Source organism: Anser brachyrhynchus (assembly GCF_964034855.1).
Source record: "Anser brachyrhynchus genome assembly, chromosome: Z".
Lineage (NCBI taxonomy): Eukaryota > Metazoa > Chordata > Aves > Anseriformes > Anatidae > Anser > Anser brachyrhynchus.
In genome coordinates this window covers 76,542,675-76,560,631 of record NC_137697.1, presented here as the reverse complement: position 1 = coordinate 76,560,631, position 17,957 = coordinate 76,542,675, and the positions used below count along the sequence as shown (strand labels likewise).

General features: G+C 37.4%; 1 long non-coding RNA gene across 1 annotated transcript; it reads right to left on the bottom strand.

Annotated features, from left to right (window-relative positions):
- Positions 1–3,946: 3,946 nt before the first annotated feature.
- On the bottom strand, positions 3,947–15,699 carry LOC308185121. The gene is made up of 4 exons (XR_013943136.1): positions 15,448–15,699; positions 11,119–11,209; positions 10,615–10,691; positions 3,947–4,073 (listed from the first exon to the last, which is right to left on the bottom strand). It is a non-coding gene; the product is annotated as an uncharacterized lncRNA (long non-coding RNA).
- Positions 15,700–17,957: the final 2,258 nt, after the last annotated feature.

Below are 17,957 nucleotides of genomic sequence, written 5' to 3'. Positions count from 1 at the left end.
GATAAAGGTTTTGTCCATAAAAAGATTATAAAACTATACCCTGCTGCTTATAAAACTTAAGACATATTTTTTCTATGCTTCCAAGGAGTCTCCTTTTGTCACTCTAACTCGTCCTGAGCAATATTTTATATCAGTATTACAACAATATTTTCTCTGTGTTAATAAATGGTAGAATAAAGTAGGTTCCTTTTTATTAACTGCTTTTAGAAGTCTGTTTCTCTAAAATGTATTTTTAAATTTAGAATTATTCTGCTTTTGTCACAATCCTCTCCCCTTCAAATCAAAATGGCTGATATGTAAAAGTTCACAATAGGTGACATTTCAAAGGCTGATCCTCGGGAAAAAATTAAAACAGAATATCAAGCAACCAGTCACCCAATTCCACTACTCTTGGGATGGGAAGATTAATACAAAGGATATGAATGATAGCAAAGTCTGGAAAGTTACTTAAATGCTTTTCAAACCTACTTTAGACCCAGCTATGAATATGCTATGAAGCCATTGTTCAAGAAAGCTATTCTTTCTGACAAAATAAGTGAAATTTCTCTTGATTGACAGCTATGATAAAAAGTTCTCCTTGGCATCAGTGGGACCAGGATTTCTCTACAGGGATCTTTCCTGCTTCTTATTTGCTATCCATTCAAAAAGCTATTACCTGTATAGCTAGTTGCTCCAGCATGTAATGGAGTGATATTTACTTTGGGTGAGGATCCACAGTAATATTTGGATTGTTGTGAATAAACTGCTCACCTACCTTCAAATATCTTTGTGAGTGATACTACAGTGCTTTTCCTCTCTTTCGCACACACACATAATATCATATTATTGGATCTCACTGGTTATGAGAATGTTTACAAAAACCTCTTAGGTGCCATATTATGAACATGAATTAATGGCATTTCATTAATGTGGTAAAACTTTTTTTTTTTCTTTTTTTTTTCTTTTACATGTGCAAGAACAAGGTTAAAGTTTAAGCTGGTTAACTAAGAGAAGATGAGGAAGATTAAAGAAGGATAACATTGATGAGCTAAAGAAATAGATGTAAGAGGAGCTCCTTCACACTCTACAATATTTGACACAAATTATAGCATAATCTCAAATTATCAAGACTATGCAGGCACATCACTTACTGAATTTTTACACAGAATGAATTTGTCTATTTGTGTGGTATACGTCACATTTGTCGCACAGATGCTCCAGAAATCACTGTGGCATCAGATCCAACTCTAGGTTTAGTTATCCTAGACTAATTCTGATCTTTCTAGTATGTCTCATGGGTTTGTTAAAATGACATCTGCAAAGGCACATCTGCAAAGCCACAGTCCCTTTATTCATAAGTATTTGTCACTTAGCAGATACTTAAAACTTTGTAGAGTCCTTTCCTGACCATATGAGGTTGACCTTTTTAGAAGAGTGCCCTTCATGTGAAAAATGTAGGTTGCCTTAGGACTCGTGGACCACTACTCTGTCAAGCAAATAATAACTAATATCTTAGGTTGCAGCACATCAGCATCTGAGGAGTCACATGCCTTTAAGGATCTTGCTGTAAGGGAATTACTCCCTCACTTTGCATCCACATATTCGGATTGGCTGACAGTCTCAAAATCTTAATCCTAATCCTGTGTGACTAGACAGCATTCCTAACAGTTGAACATCTGAGAAAATACCACCATCATCACCTCTCCAGCTGACAGAAATAACATTTGGGAAAGTGAACAGTGAACCTGGTTTTATTTTCAGGAAAAAAAAAGAAAAGAAAAAAAAGAGACAGTCAGAATTTCTTGCAGAGTTATTTCTTACTCTGGTGAATTAATAAATTCTTTTACTGCTGTTTTTGGATATTTATATTAATTTGGATATAAAAAAAGTAGAGCTCCAATTGGCATGAGGACAATTCTTAACCATATTTCTCGACCTTGTAGTAAACTTCCAGACTACTTTATCTGCCCGTATTACTTGTTACTGTGCAGAAATATGCGTATATGTACAAATCTTAACAGCTTTACAGCAGAAAAACAAGGATTAAAGAGAATTTACCTTTTCATCCTTTCTATCATTATCAGCCAGCATGGGATGTGCTCCTGTATTACATGAAAAAGAACATCCCCTGCTTCATCCCCATTTAGAGTAGTAGTTCTACTTCATTATGTGTACCCAGACATATATTAAATAAACATATTCCTTCTGTTTATTAGTTCTTTATGTATGATTAATACCATAAATGAAAACAAAACAAAACAAAAACAAACAAAAAATGACAACAACAACAAAGGAAACAAACAACAAAGAAAAAAAATAAAACCAACCATTCCAGAAAGTTTGGCGTTCCATACAATTACATGCGAAATAAATGCTGCATAGCTGAATATAACTTTGGACAAGGAATAACATTTACACACAAGCTTAATAAACAGGCAGGTCAAGTAAGGTATAAGAACCATGTCCATTCTGCGTAACTCCCCTTGGGTGCATAAAGAACGGCTCTATATAGTCTGGAGAGAAGCCACTTGGAGGCAGAGAGATTAGCTTTTATTAGCTGAGGGCCACTGAATAGTTTGAGTTTTAGGTGTGTCAATTGCATTTTTGTCATCACTGGAATAAAGGTGAAATATTCTTAGTATTAGGAATAAATCAGATGCCAACCTTTTTTTTTCTTCCCTTTTTCTTTTTTTCTCTTTTCAATGTAGTTGGGGTCAACAAGAAAAAAAGAAACAAACAACAAAAAACTGAAACACTACAAGACAAAGAGTAACCAAAACCAAAATGAAATGTTTATGTTGCAGTTCCACAGAACATCTGAAGTCCTTCCTGCTGGTGGGAGAAAACAGTTCCTTCCCAACCCACTTTAGCTTTTGAATGTACAGCAAGATGTTTTTTACTCAGCTGAAAAGTCTCTAATTTAGGAGCAGACTGAGAAGAACAATGAACTTAAGTCACACAAATTCTCTGTGAAGTTCTAATGTCATAGTAGTCCTACACCACTTAATTGAAGGAGTGTTGATGGATTTCTCATGAAATATTCTATCATTTTTATACTTCAGTGGTTGTTGTAATATTGCAAAATATTTTTTTTTATTCAACGGTTCATTTTTTCTCTTTTCAGAAAAATAAATAAACATTTCTGCTGTGGTTGAAGCAAACTGGATTTCTTTGTTGCCTTTTTCAATTCTTCATTTTCTTTTTTTGTACCTGAAAATGTTGTGGGGGTTTTTTGTTTGTTTGTTTTGTTTTTCACAGACCTGTGAAATCATTTTCTCTATTCTTTCAATATTATATATTTTTAGAAACACATTAATATGTAGGTGGTCTTACATATGTAAAGTATACTCCATAGGTTGAATTCTGATATTTAGCCAAAAAGCTACACGTGCTGCACTTAAAACTTACACAATGAGGAATCTGCAAGCAGAAGATAACCTTACCAAGACCCTGGTGATAAAAACATTTGTGAAAAGTGATGTAATACCACTGGCTTACAGTATTAGAAAATATTTTTAAATAAAAAATAAAAATAAAAAATACAATGCTAGAGTTGCCTATATGAATCACTATTTGTGGTGAGCTTTCCCAAAAGTATTACACATAGTATAAAGCCTGTTTTTAAAATATGTAATTAATTATTGAATAATAATCAGAACACTTTCAGTTTTAAAGAGCAAATTAAATTCAGGCAGGTTTTTGGAACACTTTCAGACAGGAATGGTCATCTGCTTGCAGACAGACTGTGATGCTGTTGCAGCTGCTTCTATTCATTATACTGTATTTCACGTTTACTTCACTGTCAACCTTTTATGCATTGAATCAACAGAGCCAGGGAAGGACTGACTATAGGAGCATGTTGCTGAGCTGCTCTGGGCTTACAGCTCCGCACATGAAAGCAGAATATGCCCTAAAATGAAACACAGAAAAATTTACTGAAAAAAAAAATCTTTCTGTTTATTCTTCTCCTGGTTTTATTTCTTCAATTTCCTCACCTATGGAATGAAGCAGCAACTTTCTTCTGTGGCATTGGTTGAGAGTTAATTTCCAGGATTCCCACTTTGATTCTTCAAAGTTCCAGGGAACCCACATTCCTGCCAAGAGGAAAATTAGAAAATCTCAGCTTTTGTAAATATGATGCCATCCAGCAGATTAATCAGACTTTCAAAGCAAATAGCTATGGGATTTGGTAAAGAGTTATAACAAAGCAGAGTGTTAAAATATACATATATATATATAATGCTTGCATTACAGGAGGGAAACAATTAATGCCTAGAACAACTGCATTATTAGTCACAGCACTGTGACCTCTCACCTCAAGTAATAAAGTACACAGGTCAGAATTGACAATACATACTCATGGCTAATCATGGCTGCCAGTTATTGATCCAAGGGGGAGGGGAGGGGAGGGGAGGGGAGGGGAGGGAAGGAAGGGAAGGGAAGGGAAGGGAAGGGAAGGGAAGGGAAGGGAAGGGAAGGGAAGGGAAGGGAAGGGAAGGGAAGGGAAGGGAAGGGAAGGGAAGGGAAGGGAAGGGAAGGGAAGGGAAGGGAAGGGAAGGGAAGGGAAGGGAAGGGAAGGGAAGGGAAGGGAAGGGAAGGAAGGAAGGGAAGGGAAGGGAAGGGAAGGGAAGGGAAGGGAAGGGAAGGGAAGGGAAGGGAAGGGAAGGGAAGGAAGGGAAGGGAAGGGAAGGGAAGGGAAGGGAAGGGAAGGGAAGGAAGGGAAGGGAAGGGAAGGGAAGGGAAGGGAAGGAAGGAAGGGAAGGGAAGGGAAGGGAAGGAAGGGAAGGGAAGGGAAGGGAAGGGAAGGGAAGGGAAGGGAAGGGAAGGGAAGGAAGGGAAGGGAAGGGAAGGGAAGGGAAGGGAAGGGAAGGGAAGGGAAGGGAAGGGAAGGAAGGGAAGGGAAGGGAAGGGAAGGGAAGGGAAGGGAAGGGAAGGGAAGGAAGGGAAGGGAAGGGAAGGGAAGGGAAGGGAAGGGAAGGGAAGGGAAGGGAAGGGAAGGGAAGGGAAGGGAAGGGAAGGAAGGGAAGGGAAGGGAAGGAAGGGAAGGGAAGGGAAGGGAAGGGAAGGGAAGGGAAGGAAGGGAAGGGAAGGGAAGGGAAGGGAAGGAAGGGAAGGGAAGGGAAGGGAAGGGAAGGGAAGGGAAGGAAGGGAAGGGAAGGGAAGGGAAGGGAAGGGAAGGGAAGGGAAGGAAGGGAAGGGAAGGGAAGGGAAGGGAAGGGAAGGAAGGAAGGGAAGGGAAGGGAAGGGAAGGGAAGGAAGGAAGGGAAGGGAAGGGAAGGGAAGGGAAGGGAAGGGAAGGGAAGGGAAGGGAAGGAAGGAAGGGAAGGGAAGGGAAGGGAAGGGAAGGGAAGGGAAGGGAAGGAAGGGAAGGGAAGGGAAGGAAGGGAAGGGAAGGGAGGGAAGGGAAGGGAAGGAAGGGAAGGGAAGGAAGGAAGGGAAGGGAAGGGAAGGAAGGGAAGGGAAGGGAAGGGAAGGGAAGGAAGGGAAGGGAAGGGAAGGGAAGGAAGGGAAGGGAAGGGAAGGGAAGGGAAGGGAAGGAAGGGAAGGGAAGGGAAGGGAAGGGAAGGGAAGGGAAGGGAAGGAAAGAAAAGAAAAGAAAAGAAAGAAAAGAAAAGAAAAGAAAAGAAAAGAAAAGAAAAGAAAAGAAAAGAAAAGAAAAGAAAAGAAAAGAAAAGAAAAGAAAAGAAAAGAAAAGAAAAAAAAGAAAAAAAAAGAAAAAGAAAAAAAGAAAAAAAAAGAAAAGAAAAGAAATCTTTGCAGGAAAAACATTGCTCTGAATTACAAACACGCATTCTCCTGAGACTCAGCAACTCTCTGGGTTTCTCCCACTGGAGCTGGAAAGCAAGAAGTGAGTTCAGTCAGTATTTAATATCAAGTGAATGTGGTGTTTAATCAATACTATTCTGCTTTTGTTCCACGATGTGGAAAGCAGTGTCTATTCATTCAGTAAAGGTTAATGCCAAGGGTCAAGTGATTTCACACTCTCTGTAGGATCCACAACATTTCAGTAGTTCAGATGCCTTGGACAATGATGACTCAGTTGGACTGATTTATTGCCACTCTAAGGCCCTGCTTAATACTAAAGTGCTGTCTTATGATAATACCTCAGAAAATAGCACTGATAAAAGAGGAGGCAATAATTACCTACATTTTGAAGTAATGTCTTCATTTCTAACATCCTATAAAGATGTAAGGTCCATTTAAAATTATCTGCTTCTTGTATTAGCAAGTCAGTTAAATTAGATATTATCAGTGTTCTCTGGTTTATGAAATGCTATCTGTGCAAAAGAAATCTGTTGGACGTATTAAGAAAAATGCAAATTGGAAGTAAATGTAATACAGTACTTCATTTAACATACATTTTAAAGAATAACTTATTTCCTTTTCTACTTGCCCAAATAAAGAAATACTGTTCTAAGACAGGTTAATAAGGCAAAAAAGGGAGAAAATTGTCAGACAATGTAGAATAAAAATATAACATTCATAGACACTCTGTGTTCTAATAAGGCTTTAATATGTGAGATCACATAACAGTATTTATAATTGCTTCTGTTTTTTTTTTCTTTTTTTTTTCTTTAGAATTTCTAACTTGAGGGTAGATATGCAAAAAAAAGGAAAGCTATATATCCCCTTCAACATGATACACTGAAAATGGCATTAGGTGAGGTCATTGTCTAAATCAGAATGCATTTGACTTTGTCAGGGGTTCTAATTTTGAACATGTTAGGATCCCTGATTATTATTCAGCAATGTCTTATTCAAGATGTGTTTTATATAATGAAAGAAGTTCAGATGTCACCAGGAAAATAGTGTGAGAAGAATTAATTGGAAGGCTTATCAGAGAAAAGTCATTTAGAATCCAGCTCTACCTAATATATCATTGAATGATGAATATACCAATCAATTAGCGAAATAAAATAAATTCTGCAAATTTGACTGAAGACATCCTATTATTATAAGTGGGAGGATATTTGGAACAGTTAATTACTCCTTATTTTAGGTTCTAAGTATGCAAAAATCCTTTATGTGAATTTTCAGCATCCCTCTCTCCCCCAGTTACAGATATTTAGAAGTTTCTTCTGACTTGTTTTAAATGATGGTGTCATATTTTCTATAACACTACGGCAGATATAGAAGAAAGGCATCTTAACGTGAGTTAAAGGAAAAAAATCCTAAGGTCTTACATCTGTAAGATATTCTGTTGTCTTACAAAAATAGCATAATCAGTGCAAAAAAAGACACAATGTTTAGCACTGTATTTATGGATAGATGGACTAGTTATTATGTAAGAAATATGTATTGTAATGCAACCATTTTTTGATGTAATATTTTTGATGATTATATCATCAAAATTTTGATAATTATATCATCAAAAATATCATCAATATTGATTAATAAATTGTTACCGATACTGTGAAATGCCCAGCAAATAAATTTGTCTTTCACTCTTCAACTACTCTTTGAATAGGAAATGTCAGAAGTATCAATAAAGATTATGACTGGTGGTGAAACAGTACTGTTAAAGACCAAAAGCAAAAATGTTGGGATTCTCCGTTTAATTTTATAGATTCAAAAACTCTAAACAGTTTCCAGTTCTAGACACCGGTTTCTTACTGTCTGACATCTGTTGATTTCTTCTTCTCCCAACAAGGTGTCAAAGTCACAGCCTGAAATACACAGTCCCACCACCTTTCTAGTTAAAATTTCATAAAGAAATTTAGGTGGCAGTGCCAAATGTACTTTGGAGATAACTACAACTGTGTCCTAATAAGTTTGGAACAGGAAACAAAAAGTTTGTCTGCTGAAAAAAGATACAAGTTTAAAACATAAAATCCATTGTATTAGGAAGGAAAGTTTAATGTTTTGAACAAGATGCTTTTTTAAATTTATTTAAAAGCAAGATGCCTTGGAAAATTGCACCTTCTGATAACAAAGACTTAGCCACACTAAATCAGTCCATCATGCCATTAAGGTCAGAATATCACCTCCAGCCACAGCCAATGCCCAATAGCTTCGACAGCAGGAACACCCAAGGAAAAAGACATGTTCGTTCTGATCCCAATGACAGTGAGTGTCTACCTTGAACTTTATTAATCCTACTTTTTTTCTGCACAATTCAGGGTTGGAAATTATTTGCTGGTAGATTTTAACATTCAACAAACACATATAGATAGAAGAGTGTACAAAAAGCAGTCTGTCCTAATACTGACTAATTTTTACATGAGTCTATACAGGTCCAAAGAACGTGCAATAAGTATTTTCACTGTGAAGTGGAACAACCATCTGTCAGCCATATCTCAATATGGCAATGAAGAACAGGAATATTTGCTTAGTCAGTGGGATAAAAAACCAGGAGAGATGAAAGTTGCAAAATTGGGCTAAAAGACATTCCTAGACAGTTTTGTGTAATCATGTGATCTAATGATTTAAATGTTTTCAGGTTTAATCTAACAGTTCAATGGCATATTACTTTTTTTTTCTGTCTTGCACACTACGTTGGAATTCTACCACAGCATGTACTTTGGAAATGGAGTACTTAAAAAGAGTAAGTGGTAGAAAGAGGAGAATGGATATTCATGTCAACATCTCAGTAATACCTAATAGGATACCAAGAATAAAAAGAAAAGAAAGAAAGACATGCCTAAAATTAGGCTTCTGAATCCATACTTAGGCAATTAAATAAAAGGCCTAATTACCAAGACTGCTAAGCAGTCAGGAGCTCCTATTATAGTGAGTGTCATCCTATTGCAGTGAGGGCAGTGAACTAGCTGGCTCCTGAAAACTGTGGCTGAGTATCCGGGCTAATTATGCAAAATACTTGCTTTGTGACAGAGTGCAACATCAGTGAGATTTATACAGGCAGATTTAGCTGCCTTTTATATACCGACAGATACACACTGAATTTGGATCTCCGTTCATGTACAATTTATATGTGATGTGAATAGACATGTGAATCAATCATGAGTAAAGTGTTTATTACAACCATGTTCCTTAGTTCTGATTTATACTTTTTCCTACTGTTTTGTTTTCTTTTTATTACTTTTTTGTTTTATCTTCAGTTTCAGGGTTTGGAGGGTTTGCAGTAGGTTTTTAACTGTGTAACAATGTTAGAGCACAAAAGAAATTAAAAAAAAAATCTAAATATCACAATAGGATAAAACAAAATTATTCAAAATTTGGTGATTAGAAAACAGAAGTACAGATTTCTTATTACTACACCTTCTGCCAAAGTTGGACAAAATAATGAAGCAGTTAACTTTGGTTAGTTCTGTGAAAAAAAAAATGACACATTTTTTGAGGAAAGTCAGTTTAAAATAAGTTATTTGTAAGACAGTGATTTAGTGTTACTAAATATATGTATAATCAAAAACCACCCCTGTCTTGGTTTCAGTTAGGACAGAGTTAATTTTCCTCCTAGTAGCTGGTAGGGTGCTATGTTTTGGATTAGGATGAGAAGAGCGCTGATAACATGCTGATGTTTTAATTGTTGCAGAGCAGTGCTTACACCAAGCCAATGACTTTTCGGCTTCTCGCTCTGTCCTGCCAGTGAGCAGGCTGGGGGTGCAGCAGGAGCTGGGATGGGACAGACCCAGGACAGCTGACCCAAACTGGCCAAAGGGGTATTCCATACCATCTGGCGTCATGCTAAACAATATATAGGGGTGGCTGGCCGGGGTGGGGGGCCGGCTGCTCGGGGATAGGCTGGGCATCGGTCAGTGGGTGGTGAGCAATTGCATTGTGCATCACTTGTTTCGTACACATTATTATTAGTAATACTATTATCATTATTATTATTATTGTTGTTGTTGTTATTATTATTTCCCTGTCTTAATAAACTGTCTTTATCTCAACTCACAGGCTTCACTTTCCCGTTTCTCTCCCCCATCCCAGAGAGGGAGGGGGGAGGGTGAGCGAATGGCTGTGTGGTGTTTAGCTGCCAGCCGGGTTAAACCACAACAGTAATATGAATCCTTCTTCAACAACAATTCCTTTTCTGCAGCTAATTGACGGTAAAACGACCCTACTCAGACTCAGGGCTCCTGCAGAAAAACTTTCTGGAGGACTGAAACCCAAATTTATAGAAAATTAAAACCAATGTTTTCTTTCTAACATGGGGATATCTACCACGGGGCTTTGAGATGAAGTCTTTTCTTCTAGAATAATTTCTGTGCCATCATGGAGGTATGCAGTGGATTTCATGCACTCAGGTGCAACCTGTTAAGAATGCATACGTGCATCTTAAATCTAAAAATTTCAATCTTAAAAATTTCAACTTAAAAATTTCAATCTGAAGTCTCCAGCTGCTAAGGGTTGGCTTCCACTGACCTAGAAGATTAAACTACTATTGCCAGCATGCTAAACAAGGCTGGCATCCTAACTGAACCTGCAGAGTGGCTTTGGAAAAACAAGACACTGTACACTCCCAGCTGTACAAGTGTAGAGTAAATGTGTTTTTTCAACATCACCATGAGTTGCAATGGACACCGTAACAAACTGAAATAAACAGAAATCCTTTCAGAAATTACTGAGATTATATCCTTTAGACATCATCAGTTTTTCTATCATCAGTTCAGTCATAAGAATTAGAACGAAAGCAGTTCACCAAGCCTTAAAAAATTCAGAAGAATATGTTACCTGTCTTCTCATTTTCTTTCTTTCAAGCTTTTCTTCAGTTATTTACATTGGAAGTACAGGTCATCATGAGGGTGACTCTGGGAGAAAAAGATTTCCCTTTATTTTCAATTCTAATGAAAAATCCCATCTTTCCTCAAAATATTCATACCACTAGTTAAAGTGCCATTATTCTCTGAACTGTCTTTGCTGTCCACAATGTCCCTAAAACAGGAAATTAAATCCATCATTGTGGACCTGTAAGCCAAATCCCCGCCTTTACTGAGAGTTATCAAATGCTGTCTCTCAAAAAGCTGCACAGCAGCAAGCGACCACACACCTCCAGGCTGCACAACTACTGCTCAGCTCCATGCGATGCCCCTTGCTGTCTTCCCTCCACCCTGTCAGGTGTCCCCCCAGGGTACATCTGATCACTCTCTGCTCTCTACAGGGCCCACCTATGAGCCCAGAATTACTCCCTGTGTCCCATCCCCAGGCATATTCAACAGCTTTGCAGGTTCTCCTTACCTGTGAAGTAGGTGATGGAGAACATGTCAAAGGCAGCTGTTTCACTGTGCAGCATTAGTCTGTTTTTAATCTCGTCGCTTCAGTTGCTGAACTGAAATGTTATATAAATATGTCATTCTTTATGACAAAAGCCAAAAAAATGCTAATACTATCATTAAAAAGTAACTTGTGCCTGGGGTGTAATGGGGAGATCAAGTGACAGAGGCAGTAGCTTTTGCTCGAGGAAAGCAAATGTAAGTGTTCTTCATGTTAAAAGAGAGAAACCACTGCAGTGCATGGTTGGAGCCTGGGTTACACTGAGATGGGTGCCACTGAACACAGACACTCCAAACCAGGTCTTTACCTGCCATAATTAAACAGAGAAACTCATCACTGTGACCAGCCTCATCTTGTGCGAGACTGGGCTTGGCTGGCCCCATTCTGCATACCAGCCCCTAACTGTCCCTCACTGTGAGGCACAGTATGCCAGAACATGGTCTCTTTGGTACAAAGTGAGAAGTTTTTCAGAAAATACATTTTTTATTTTTTTTAATCAGTAATATACATACCTTTCCCATGAATGAGGCCTCACCACTTCATTTCTTTGGTGTGATTATCAAATAGCACATATTTAAACTAGATGTCAAGAGGAAACAGAGCTCTCTTTGAGTAGATTGAAGACAGTATGGTTTGTCTAGCATGGATAAAGAAGGCTCTAATCTTTACATGTATATTATTTGTTCTGTCTTTGCACAGTGCCCACCACAGTGAGACCCTCAACCAGTGCTTAGATCACACAGACAGAATAAAAATACAGAATATTCTCACTTCCCTTCGTAACTGATGATTTATGATCTTCTCAGGCATCTAAATACTGTGTTTACACATAATACTGACTAGAGATCAAAGGATCTCATAGACAGCATCCCTCCACAACCTTCCATCCTTTTCCACACAGCTGTTCACATCATATTTGAGGTCAACTCAATCAAAGCTACCTCAGCTTTGTTAAATTTTTTGACAATACTGTGGCTTTTGGATGCCAGTGCAAACAAGCTGCCATCACATCCTCAGGATGAGGAAAGATTTTAAATTTCAGTCAACTTGGCCTTGTTTGTTTGCCTTAGCTAAGATGAGGAGTTGTCAAACTACACAATTTCCATAGCTGTCAAGGATGTTTTTGAACATGCAAATCTGCAGTACATTTTATCACAAACATTGCAAAAAGCTTTAAAACCAGGACATATGAAATATGTATACTTTCATTTTGTTAAAAAAAAAAAAAAAGAAGACTCTAACCCAGCTTATAGGCCTTCACCCTGCATATCAATGTATTTCTGTCTTGCTTGTTTTGTAGCCAAGTGGAAACAATAGAGCATCAACAGCATTGTCAGCTTCTTCCATTTATCACATTTGAGCCCTTTATAATATGAGGGCATGAAGAATGTTATTCAGTTTATATTTTGCTTGGAAACCTTGAAATATTTTGAGGATGTGACCTAACCCCACATCACTCCACCAAGCAAGTAGTCAGGAGTGGTTGGTACACAAAGAATGAGTTTGGCTTAACTTGTCAGCAGGAATGGAAAGCAGCTTGGAGCTGGGTCTGTTTCTCAGTGCTCAGATTGTCCTTGCTCAGTGACCACCCTGCCAGTCCCTGCAGCACTTATGAAGGTGAGTGGGAGATGTCACTCTTTTCACTTAATGTTTGGAAAACCAAGGTTACCACTACAAGAAAATTTACTTCTGCCAAGCATCACCACAATTTAATATTAGTTACATTGTCCAAACAAGTAGATATAACATTGGTAAAGTTAACACAACATATTTGTAGGAAACTTCTCCCACACATTCAACTTCATACATTTCAGCTTCTTCCCTCACCCTCCTCCCCTGCCCCCGCCCCCCCCCCAAAAAAAAGTGCAAATGTGTAGACTTGAAGCCCATTCAATCTTCTTTAGGCACATAGTCACCATCATTGGCTCTCTCCCAGTGCCAAAGCTGTGCTCTGCTCCCTCTCCATAGACCTTCTGGCCCTGTTGACACAGATTGGAGCAGATGCAGTGGTGATTCATCAGCCTGGAGGTCTCCTGTTGACCTCTGTGGTCCTCCCCTGCCTTCTAAGATAATGTACATGTAATCTGGGTCTCACACACAAGAGAGAATTCTCCCTTTTTCATGAGAAAAGGTTGGTTCTTTGAGTTTTACCTGCCTTGAAGTCTTTGTCTTGATTAAAATTGGTGATTCCGTGTAAAATGGGCTAACTCTGCTACAGCAGCAAGCGAATATTTGAAATGCTAATGAAAGACCCAGACAAAACAGACTGACGAATCTGTTGGAGAAACAGCAGAATCAACCAAGATGTAGAGGAGAGAGACTGTGAAGAGAGTATAGTATTTATCTCCTACTGTTGCAAGTACATTGCCTTAATCGGGAAGAAATGTTGGAGAGTATTCCCTGGTTTCCAGCCTTTAGTTTAGGTTCATTTCATGTCATTTATTTCGAATAAGCCAGATCACTATGTTCTGCCTACAGAACCCCAATACAAAATACCATGTTTCTACACTTCCCACATGGAATCAACGTACAGGAGCAAAACAGACAAGATTTCATATTATATTTGGCAGTTAGTCTAATGACTCATTGCCAATACAGACTTCTAGAAACACACTGCATATAGTCTATATGGAGTGTTAAAATCTTTATATTCTAGAATATTATAAAACTAAGCTAAACACAGCTATTTCCAGTACAGAAATACAGTTGTCAAGAAACAAGGGTGATTCAAATACTGCACTTTTTCTTAAGGACAACAATCCTCTTTGCTCCTGCAGACATCTTGAAGTGGTTGTTGAAATGTATTATTCTGCACGTTTTATACCATGTAGGACTCTGAAGAGATAAAGCTATACAGTGCCTTAGGCAACTATAAGCAAGGACTATAAGGAAAAAGAAGGCTGTAAGGTAGAGGATAAGTGGCATGATATAAGCAGAATATTTAATACTTACGACAACAAAATAGATACTACACTGCCTTGGCTATTGCAATGTCAGACACCATTCATTCCCTATGCAGTTCAAGCCCGTTTATCTGAACCAGCAATGTTCAGATTCATTAATGAAGCCATTATTGATTTGTGGAACATGACTTAAAATCTCAGCAAACACTGAACTATCTGTGAGGAGCTCTTAAATACTGAACGTATGTAACTAGACATCTCAATTTAAGAACCAGACATACATTAAACAGCATTAATAGCTAGGCACTTAATGGATCAATTCCTACTGTTTGTGTAATGTGGAAATAAAAAAGGCTTATTAAATGACAAGCTTTCCCTGGTTTGTGCTAATTAATTATACACTGCATCTGACTGCTAATTTAGTGGGAAAATGCAGCCCAAAACTATGTTTTCTGCTTGAACTTTGCCTCAGCACCACCTAATTCAGCGCAGAGTGCAGCTGCGACCTGCCTCTGAACGATGACAGTATTAAATTAGAGCACAAGGCCATCAATTTAATAAGTACTGTAGCAGGTAATTTGAATAAGGACAGTATTAGTATTCTGCCAGTGCACAACTAAAAGCAGCTGACCTTTCAGACCAGAGAAGATCCTTGAACACATCTAGCTGAATCAGAGAACACAGTAATAATCTGGCCATGTTAAGAGTGCCAAGAGAGACTTTTACAGCTCTACACCCATTACTATACATCAGCTACTCTACAGTATATAAGAACACTTTATGTACAAAAAAAAAAAAAAAAAAAAAAAGGGTTATAAATAGAAAAAAGGCAATGTGAAAGATATATTTGCAGTGGCACATTTGAAAATTCTCCTTATTACCTTGATTTATGGTACAAAGAATGTAAAATTAATCAATGCACATAAAAATGCACTATGAATACCCACATAACAACTCAGTGACTTTTCACCACAAATTTAGTACTGAGAGGAACATAGGTATGTGTTTGTAGTAAAAGTACAGTATATAAAAATATTTTGCTACCATAACTGCTTTAAACGCAGTAATATAAGATGAAAATAGCATTCAGGCAGGAGAAAGATAGTGTTTTTCAACTAATTGGCAAGTTTTTCAGAGGTTTATAACTACAGTAAAAATTCCTTTCAAACAGATTGTTGTTACAGCCACAGCCCAATGTAAAATTCCTCTAAAAGTAAATCATTTTTAAAGGAAAGAGGGCTTTTTCTTAAGGGCCCATTTCTAAATATTAAAAGTCACGTATAAATGCAATCAAAGAAAACCACAGTCACACTCATGCAATTGAAAGCATAAAAATTTAGAAAAAAAGAACTATCATTATTCTGAGGGATTTGGGGTTTTTACTATTTACCAGGTGGCAGGATGATTCTTTAACAAGCAGGTAATTCCAGTCCTCAGAGATTCATTCTTGATCCTCTAGCAGATTTTCTGAAATAGGAGTCGAGTTTTCCATAAGGCCCTGGAACCTGTCTATAAAGTTTTCCCTTTCACTTCGCAAATAATTCACAGACTGAAAGAGTGGGAAAGTACACCAACCTACCAGACCTGCTCCAGAAGCTCAGATGCATAGTAAAACCCCACTGAGAGCCTTGTCTTTAATTTCCTTCCTAAAAGACACAGTTCCTACCATATCTACCACTTATTTAAGAAAGGGGCACACGTTCATGCATACTATACGTGAAAAACTGTTTATTGATGCAGAACAGAAACATTCAGTAACACCTGATGCCTCTCAAACTAGCAAGACATTTATTTTTAGGGACATAAATCTGTCATAACAGATTTATGGGGGGGACCAAAAAAAAAAAAAACAAAACAGGGACATAAATTTTGTTAGATCTTAGAGTAGAATTCTGAAAAAAAAAAAAACTAAGAGGCTTAGAATACAAAATAATTATCTGGACATATGAAATGCTTAATAGGCATTAAAGAATTGTTATTTCTTTTGTTTGATGGAGTATGCTGCTTCTTGGAACATCGCTAACAAATATTAAACACAGTCTGAGCTTTTAAACCTCTCATCACAACCAACGGACCTAAGTTCATTTTGGATGTCTACCTTTTATCTTCCTGAGCTGGAGCTAATGAGACCCACCTGGTCTGGTTGCCAGTAAGACTCAGCTGAACATCCATGCATATTTATACAGATTCCTGGAAACTGACACAATTTGTCACATCTCCTCAGAAGCTAGGTCCAGAAATTTCAAACTGTTCTTATTTTGCAAATGCTGGCAGAAAAATCAATGAAATTTGTTGATATTTTGATATTATTGCGATACTGAACACATTTTTCATGGCCATAACCAGGCATACATCATACTGACAGACAATTTACAAAATGGGTATTGTTCAGTTAAAATATGCATAAAGCATTGTGGACTATATAAAATATTTATGGTCCAGATGCAAATGGCAGGTAGAGGACCCCTCTGGGGCAGGAGGAGTCCAGTCTGGATGGAACACAAAAGAAAAGCAACATGGAGGATAAAAGAGCTGTTATGGAAATGGGGAAGGAAAAAATCTCACATGGGGGTGACATGCTGCCTAGAAAATAATGTCATCCTCTGTTGTGGGTTCACAAAGTCCTGTAGTGTTCATGCCATGAAAATGTTGTTATTCTATATGTATTCCAAACTGAAACCAATGCATTGTCACAGATTACAAGTTCCACAAGTAAGTAAGTAAAGTCCGGGGGGGCAATCAAAACAAGCAAACAAACAAACAAAAAAGATGGATTAAAATTATGACATAATTATTCAGAAATTTAAAAATAAAACGATGAATCATGACCAGGACCATGAATCAGACAAAAATAATGATGTAATTCTACTTTTGTTTGTTTACCCAACCTAAATTCTAGTCTAACTCATGCTTTCACATGGTGAAATGCTAAATATACTAAATATATTAAAACACTCCAACCCTAATGAAATGTGAAAGAAAGAAGATCCCCTTTGCTCTTCCATCTCCTCCAGCTTGTGCAGATATTCCAATTGCCCAACAACATGAGAGTCTTCTCCTAGTTTCCTGGGCTAAATTAATTCTGGGAATTAAAAATCATAAAATAAATTTGTAGCTCATTGGATTTTTAGAATTAAAAAGTTTTTTAAACCAATTTAAAGTTTCTCTATTTTACTCATGCTTAGCACATTTATATGTATATATGTTCATATATATATATTCATTTTAAAAAGGTTTAGCTACATGAAACGTTACACAAAAGATACATGACAAGATATTTCCATTAAACTTACACTACATAAAAATGGAGTGTAAACGGGACATGATTCATTCATGAATAGAGCCTTTAGTCTGATTTGTGGCAGTAAGTATGCTGTCATAGGCTTACTTATTGCTAAGAATATATCAAATTACCTTTGCTGCAGTTATTAAAATTCCTTCTCCACCTTCCAAGTGAACTTGATTTCAAGTGCCAAGAATCTCCCCAGTGAGCTTTCCCATCAAATATTTCATAACTAAAACGTTAAATACATCTGCTTAAAAGAGGACAAGTAATAGTATAATCCATTTTATTTCAAAAAGGCATGCAATTTCAGAAAGTACTAATACTAATAATATAACCACCTAGTTTAAATACGATACTGTGTAATACCTTACCTGCCAGTCTGCTTATCTAGCATCCACAGTGGCCATACATACAGATGGCACCGCTTAACACAAATTGCTTAACTTTAGAACCAAAGTACTTGAGATCAGTTTTAAATCAGCCCAACAGATAATGATAATTACTGTAATAAATACTGATTTTCATCAGGGTATCTATGTCACACTAGAAAAAAAAAAAAAAAAAAAAACAGTGTCTTAATTCTACTTAATTAGGCAACTCAAGTTTTCACTACC